Source organism: Mus caroli, chromosome 17 (genome assembly GCF_900094665.2).
Source record: "Mus caroli chromosome 17, CAROLI_EIJ_v1.1, whole genome shotgun sequence".
Lineage (NCBI taxonomy): Eukaryota > Metazoa > Chordata > Mammalia > Rodentia > Muridae > Mus > Mus caroli.
The window spans coordinates 31617239-31625730 of record NC_034586.1 but is presented as its reverse complement, the minus strand read 5'-3'; positions in this window follow the sequence as shown (position 1 = coordinate 31625730).

The following is an 8492-nucleotide window of genomic DNA, read 5'->3' as shown; positions in this document are numbered from 1 at the left end:
CTGGGGAGGCAGAGGCAGGCGGATTTCTGAGTTTGAGGCCAGCCTGGTCTACAAAGTGAGTTCCAGGACAGCCAGGGCTACACAGAGAAACCCTGTCGAAAAACCAAAAATAAATAAATAAATAAATAAAAATAAAAAATAAATAAAAATAAATAAAATCAGACCTGGTACTCACTTAGCAGGAGGGCAATCATGCCTAGCCAACCACACACAGCTACTGAAGTCATGGCTCTTGGAGGAGAACCTATAACCAACCAGCACTTTACAATGTTTCCCCTAACCATATCCTAAAGATTGTCTTTATACCCACAGACAAGGGTAGTCCACACACACACACACACCCTTCAAAGAAAGTTCTCTTGGCATCAGACATACAGTTACAGAAAGCCACAACCCATCAACATGTGGACTTGTGGAGCCCACTTCCAATGGATACGACAATATGACCCCTGGACCTAAGGCTCAGGGATCATTGAGGAAGAGGGATGGAGAGACTGTCAAAGCCTGAGAATCAGTGAGTTTTTTATGAGACTGTGTTTTCTAGGAACATCAGAAGCTCCGTCCATTAAAGTCTCACCAACATGACCACCAAACAGGAACTGGACAAGGATGGCACGGATGGACAGATGGACATGCCAGAGCGGATGGGGAAGCCCATGACGCCTCAGCCCTACACAAAGGACTGCAGGCAACTAAGGAAAGCTGAGAGCAGACAGAGCCTTCCCCAGGGAAGAGCACAGCAGTTGGTTACCCAACACCAAATTGTCAGCCAGGAAAACATACATATAAGTAACATTATACAGACTGAGCACATACTTATGTATTTAGGTATGTATATGCCATATGTATGTGTGTGTGTGTGTATATATATATATATATATATATATATATATACATGTGATATATATACATATATGTGTATATATGTATACATATGCCTGCCATCCCAGCATGTAATATATATATATATACACACACATGGTATATGCACATGCATGTATGTATGAATATATACAACACACATATATGTTGGATGCATGTAATGACAACTAATGGAAAAAGAGACCATGAACTTGAAAGAGACTGGTGAAGTTAGAGTGAGAAGTGGAAAGGAGAGAAATTATGTAATTAAATTATAATCTCAAAACTAAAAGAAATAATTAAAACAAATTTACACAACTTGGCCTAATGGACATGCCTGCCATCCCAGCATGTGGGAGGCTCACCTCAAGACTCAGGCAGGGGGATGAGGAGACACACCTCAAGGCCTTCTTTGGCTTCTACCCTGCTGCCAGATCTCTTGAGACCAGGTGTCAAACAGCCAATATGCAGCCAGGTCTGATGGCAAAGGCTTTTAATCCCAACGCTCAGGCGGCAGAGACAGGCAGATCTCCGAGTTCAAGGCCAGTCTGGTCTACAAAGCAAGTTCCAGGACAGCCAGGGCTATACAGAGAAACCCTGTCTCAAAAAGCCAAAATTGAGCAGTATGTAAGCAAACACAAATTGGTAGTTGACCGGGGTGGCTCAGCGGTGCCTGGCCAAGTATTACACAAGAAGCCCTGGGTTCGTGTCCTGACTTAGTGATTCAGAAGGAAGGAGAAGAGACCCCTGGCAGTATTACATTGGAAACTCAGCACATCTGTTCGCTCGTCTGAGGCAGAGTCTCACTATGTACCCCGGATGGCCTGGTAAATGTAGGTTAGAGAAGCCTGGAATTTATGCAATCCTCCTGCTTCTGTCTCCTGAGTGCGTTGTGAGGCTCCGTCAGCTAACTAAGGACTTCTGATGTGTAGGACCCCTGCTCACTGTTATTGTCTAATGCCACTTGGCTGTGTAAGGTAAAAAATTTAAGTTTGACCCCCTAGACCAAGTTAGAGCCAAGAAAGAAAAATAGTTGGGCCCTGAAACAGCCTATTCCAAGAACTGGCTGACCACAGAACATATAATTATACAAGCGGTTCAGTGACCTTGTTCTAAGACCTGGCTGACCACAAAAGTTAGATTAAAATCTTTGAGAACAATCTTGAGAAGCAGGGAGTTTTCCCTTGTGATTTTTAGTTCCCCCTTGTGATTCTTCACTGGAATTTTCGGTATTTTCCAATAACACCCTCCCTACCCCCTTGGGTTATGGTTTTTCCTTTAAATACCCCCTTTCCCAGCTACTTGGGGTCGAACTCCTCTACCCCTGTGTGGGATACCAGTTGGCCCCAGCGCGCTGGTTCCTGTCAATAAACCTCGTGCGATTGCAGCAAGGACGGTCTCTCGTAAGTTCTTGTGGGGGCGGGGCAGTCGTGTCATCCCTAGAATTGAGTGAGGGTCTCCCATCTTCGGGGGTCTTTCAGCTGTAACTTCAGCAAGACTCAGACATTTGGTTCTGTCCTGTGGCTGGGAGGCAGAAACTGGGAGTATTGATAAGTAACCTGCATGGTTCCCACAGCTGGGTTCTGTGAGAACCAGTACACACACACAGACACACATACACACAGACCTCACCCCGCCACAGACACACACACACACAGACCTCCCCACACACACAGACACACACACAGACACACACAGACCCCCCCAGAGACACACACACACACAGACACACACAGACACATACACACAGATACAGACACAGACACACACAGATCCCCCCACAGAGATACACATACAGACACACATAGACCCTCCCCCACACACAGATACACACACACACACACAGACATACCCACAGAGATACACATACAGACACACATAGACCCCCCACACACACAGATACACACACACACACACACACACACACATACACAGACCCCCCCCCACACACACACACATCCCCTTTACGATGCACATCAACCCCTGCCTGACAGCAAGTTCAAAGTCACTTCAACTCCTTGATTCTACTGTCTGTGAATTTGAACTCGGGGAGATCTGCCTTCCCAGTGACTAGAACTTGACTAGAACTATGTGTCACCAGGCCCTACCCATCCCCTAAAAAATTACTTGTGTGTGTATGTGTGTAGGCATAAACTTTTTGCAACCTACTTTTAATAAGGGCTCAACCTCTCCTCTGGCCACCACCCAGCAGAGGGAGTAAAAGAGAAAAGTTGTTAGGATGTGGGGGAAGTGGTCCTGTTCAGCAAGAGTTCTTTGGGGACGAGTTGATCTTGGGCAGCAGTTCAGTCCTGTAGCAAACACCAAATACAGTTTAGCAGCCTCAGACCAGTCCTCTAGGCAGGCAGACACAAGGCAGCTACAGTCCAGTCCTTTCAGCAAGCAGACACTGGGTAGCTGTGGTTCAATCCTGATGAAACCACTAGGCTCGCCCACTAGCCTAAGGCAAGGCTGCAAAAGCAGCAAGCTGCCTCAGGAACCTCCTGAGCAGTTCTTAGGTGAGTTTCTCTCAATGGCAGCGTTATCACAAGTTTGAGCTCAACAGCACCATGTAGAGTGACCATGTGTGTCTTTAGCAAAGAATAGCAAAGTGGAGTAAACCAAACAAATTTTCATGCTCCCCATGTCTGTGGGGTCATATTTATACTTCATCCCGCATTCTTTCACGTGTTTGCTATATCAAAACATCCTTTCACCTTTGTCTGCTTCAGGAAAACAGTCTTTCACATGTTTGCTTAAGCAAGACATCCCTTCTCCTGTGTGCCCCAGCAAAACACCATTTGACATAACTAACTTTCCAAAGAACTAGAAGTTTCCAATTTGGTGTGCGTATGTGTGTGCATGCATGTGCACATGTGTGTATACATGTATGTGTGCTTGTGCATGCATGTGTGTGCATTCACGTGAATGTATGTGTGGGATACACATGTGATGTGTGTGTATGCATGCATATGTACAAGCATGTGTGTGTGTGTGTGTGTGTGTGTACAACTATTGAGAAGCCGGCTCTCTCCTCCCACTATATGAATCTAGAAAGTTGAATGCAGGGGCTGGCGAGATGGCTCAGTGGTTAAGAGCTCCGACTGCTCTTCTAAAGGTCCAGAGTTCAAATCCCAGCAACCACATGGTGGCTCACAACCATCCATAATGAAATCTGATGCCCTATTCTGGAGTGTCTGAAGACACTGAAGACTGGAGTGTCTACAGTATACTTACATATAATAAATAAATAAAAAAAAAAAAGAAAGTTGAATGCAGGCTTGTCTGCAGGCTTATCAGCAACTCCTGATTCCCACTGAGCCATTGCTTCAGTCTCTCTGACTCCCTTCTTCCACACAACTGTTTTTGGGGGGTGGGGTGGGGTTGAGACAGGGTCTCTGCTAGCTGAGCCTGTCCTGGAATTTGTTCAGAACAGAAGGGTGACCTTGCGCTCCTCACCCTCCTGACTCAGTGCTAGAGTTACAGCCATGAGCCACCACTCCAAGCTTTTTGATCTCAGCAGTTGGAATTCTAGAAATTCAGATACGATTTGGCTCCAAGGAACTGACTCATGGTAACTGAAGTCAGGAAACAGCTTATGGTCCCTGCAGATATAACTTCAGGATGATTCAGCGTATCCCACAGCCTCAGTGTATCCCACAGCTTCAGTGTATCCCACAGCTTCAGTGTATCCCACAGCTTCATCCTTTGCTCATTTTTTTTTCTTTTACAAAGTTATTTATTCATTCCCAATTTTATTTATTTATTTACTTTTGAAACAAGGTTTTGCTATGCATATGTAAGCCTGGCTGGCCTGCACCGCACTATGAAGGCCAGGCTGGCATTGAACTCAGAGATCCACCTGGGTGCTTCTGCCTCCTGGGTGCTGGGATCAAAGGTGTGTGCTACTAGGCCCACCCAATAAGAGTAAATCTCAAAGCCAAGACAAAACACCAGCTAGGCACAGTGGCTAATGCCTTTCATCCTAGTATTCCGAAGACAGATCTCTGTGAGTTAGAGGCCAGCCTGGTCTACACAGCAAATTCCAGGCCAGCTAGCCCTACATAAGTGAAATCTCATCTTTTTTTTTTTTTTTTTTTTTTGTTTTTTCGAGACAGGGTTTCTCTGTATAGTCCTGGCTGTCCTGGAACTCACTTTGTAGACCAGGCTGGCCTCGAACTCAGAAATCTGCCTGCCTCTGCCTCCCAAGTGCTGGGATTAAAGGCGTGGCCACCACGCCCGGCGAAATCTCATCTTAAAAACAAAAACAAATCAACAAAAAGTTTCCATAGGATTGAGAGTGAAGCTCAGTGGGTAGAGTGCTGGCCTAGCATTCAGGAAGTCCCAGTGTCATACATGTCAGGTGTGGTGGCACATGTCTATAATCCCAGCATGCAGGGCTACAGAGAGGATTTGGGCTGTGAGAGACCTTGTCTCCAGCAAACAAGCATCACAGGCAGAAATACAGATTTGGGCTCTGTAACGCTCTGTCTTGGGCCCATCTTTTGACCCCAGCTCGCCCCAAGGTGACTCTCCTGGTCAGTTTTCTAAAAAATTCTGCATGTATGCAGAACTGTGGGGCTGGGGGTGGAGATAAGGCCTTGCCTAGCACACGCAGAAGAAACCACAGCAAACCAAAGGGGTGGGAGAAGGGGAGAGCAGGTACAGTTACATCTCCCATGACTGTTTTGTTTTGTTTTGTTTTGTTTTGTTTTGTTTTGTTTTGTTTTTTCACAGATGGTGGCGTCCCATACATACTGTGTATGTCGTCAATAGCCTGTATTTTCCGGTCTCGAGGTGTCCCACTCTATATAGATGAACCTCAGGATTGAGAAGCCGCCTGGTAGTCCACTGTCTGCGTGTACTGTGCTCATATGCTGGTCCTCCATGAGTGGCTCTTCTCAAACTCTGTGCATTGCCCTTTTGTATCCGTAGGATGATATGTGGATCTTCTCCCTTTTTTAAAAAAAAAAATGTTTATTTATTTATTTATTTATTTATTTATTTATTTATTTATTATATGTAAGTACACTGTAGCTGGTCATGGTGTTTTTTGTTTGTTTTTGTTTTAAATATTTGTTTGTTTGTTTATTATATGTAAGTACACTGTAGCTGTCTTCAGACACACCAGAAAAGGTTGTCAGATCTCATTACAGATGGTTGTGAGCCACCATGTGGTTGCTGGGAATTGAACTCAGGACCTCTGGAAGAGCAGTCAGTGCTCTTCTTAACTGCTGAGCCATCTCACCAGCCCCCTTCTCCCTTTCTGCACTGCAGGGTTACATAGCTCAAGCTGACCTCAAACTTGCAATTCTTTTGCTTCGCTCTCCTGAGTGCTGGGATTATAGGTGTGTACCCCCATAGCGGGCTGATCCTCCCACTTTGGGTGATATTTTAGCCTTGGGTTATTTTCTCACTGGTCCATGTGTGACAGTGACGAACTAGCTAACTAAAGTGCAGAGCTGAGCCTGAACGTGTCTGAGCCACACCTGGCCATTGTAAGCCAAAAACTGAATTCCTTCCACCACACTGGATCTGGGACTAGGAGTGAGGCAAGATCTGCTGGGGTATAATCTCTCATTTCTGCCCCAAAGGAAAGCAAGCATGAATGACTGTCCCCCATCTGGAAACTCCAGTTTACTTTATCAACCCACGGCAAGGGTGGAGTTGACAGGGTAGGGAGCTCCAGAGCAGTTTCTGGGGACAGGCGAGAAGACGAAGCATCTATGTGCCACACTTAGGAAGGTATGTCACTGAAAGGGAAGAGGGGGCTGTTGGGTAAATCCAGAACAGAGCAGGTGTGGGCAGTTGTAACACGTATCCTTTCCCTGCTTGCCCGTGGTCACTACCCTCTCACCTATGTCATACCGGCAGCCTTCCCCCTATGTGTCAAGAGAGCCCCAATGGCCCTTGGGAATGTGGAGATCCTGGGGGGGAGGGGGGTCAGAGTTGCTGCAGTGAGGGAGAGCTGTGCATGTGCAGACATATGCCCACATATGGTTATGTGCACACATAGTGTTAGGGGTCTCCAGGACATACACCCACATATGGTTATGTGCACACATAGTGTTAGGGGTCTCCAGGACATATGCCCACATATGGTTATGTGCACACATAGTGTTAGGGGTCTCCAGGATATACACCCACATATGGTTATGTGCACACATAGTGTTAGGGGTCTCCAGGACATACACCCACATATGGTTATGTATACACATAGTGTTAGGGGTCTCCAGGACATATGCCCACATATGGTTATGTGCACACATAGTGTTAGGGGTCTCTAGAGGTTTAGGCGTTGTCTGAGAGGGAGAGGGATGTGTCTCCTCACAGTAGGACAAGGACAGACCTTCTAGTTCTAGGGAGGCCCGAGAACCAAACTCTGGGCTTTTTGTTTATGTTTTGGGAAGCTGGTCCAATGTCAGGAGGGTCAGTGAAGACCCTAGTGTCTGGGCTTACAGGGAAGCCTCTGGGGAAGGTGGCCTGGAGGAACCAGAAGCCTGACATTGTCCTTTTCCAAGGCTCCAAGAGCTGCGTGTGAAAAGTGCTTCCTCAAGGTGGCAGTAAAGCAGAAGTTGGAAGGTGGAGGCAGGAGGATCAGGAATTCAAGCCCTGCCTCTGCTCCACAGCAAGTTTGAGGCTAGCACTGGTTTCAAACTCAGTCTCAAGGAGATGGGGACTGGGTAGATGACTGGGTTGACAAAACGCTTGTTGTGCAAGTGAGGTTCCTGTGTGAATACCCTAGAACCCACGTTAAAAAGGCCGGGTCCAGTATTGTAATCGTAGTGATTGCTGGGGAGCAGAGACAGGCAGGTCCCTGAAGCTCGCTGGTCAGTTAGACTGTTCACTTGGCAAAATTCTGAATCAGTGAGAGACCCCCATCTCACACAAAAGTTGGGAGGGGCCTGAGAAATTTTAGCGAGGCACAAACAGACAAACACACACACACACACACACAAAGCCCAGAAATAGAAACCAATGTTATTTTTGTTGCTGATCTGACAGGTTTTCTTGGGGTGGCAGTGAGCCTAGGAGGGTGCTCCCCTTGATCTTGTTATAGTAATAGTATAGAAAGTAACTGCGTCCAGAGGCTTGGGAGGCACAAAGAGGCTGATATATCAGGTTAAATTCTTCATGGCTGGGCCAGGCCTGTGCATGTGGGAGGCAGAGGCTAGCCTGGGCTACAGAGAAATTCCAGGACAGCCAGAGCTACATAGTAAGACCTGTCTTTAAAGCAACAAACAAACAAAAAAATCCCCATAGCTGGGAGGCCAGCATGATAAACAGTATTTAGAATCTCCAAACTTGGGAGACAGAGGCAGGAGGATAAGGATTCAAGGCCAGTTTCAGCTACTTAGAAATTCGAAGGCAGTCTAGGATACATAAGATGCTGTTTCAGAGGGAAAAACATGATCAAAATATATTGTATGAAAAGAGTTCTTTTTTTTTTCAATAAATAAAAGTGTTTCTCAAATTTCAAAATGCTGTTTATTCTTCTGAATACCAACCCCCAATTTTTTTACTCTTTATCTTTTGCAGCTTGGGCATTTAATCTGCTGGTTGTTCCAATAGTATTTTTTTTCTCTAAGAATTCTTTCCAACTTTCCAAATAACCTTTGGCTTTCTTTTTATCT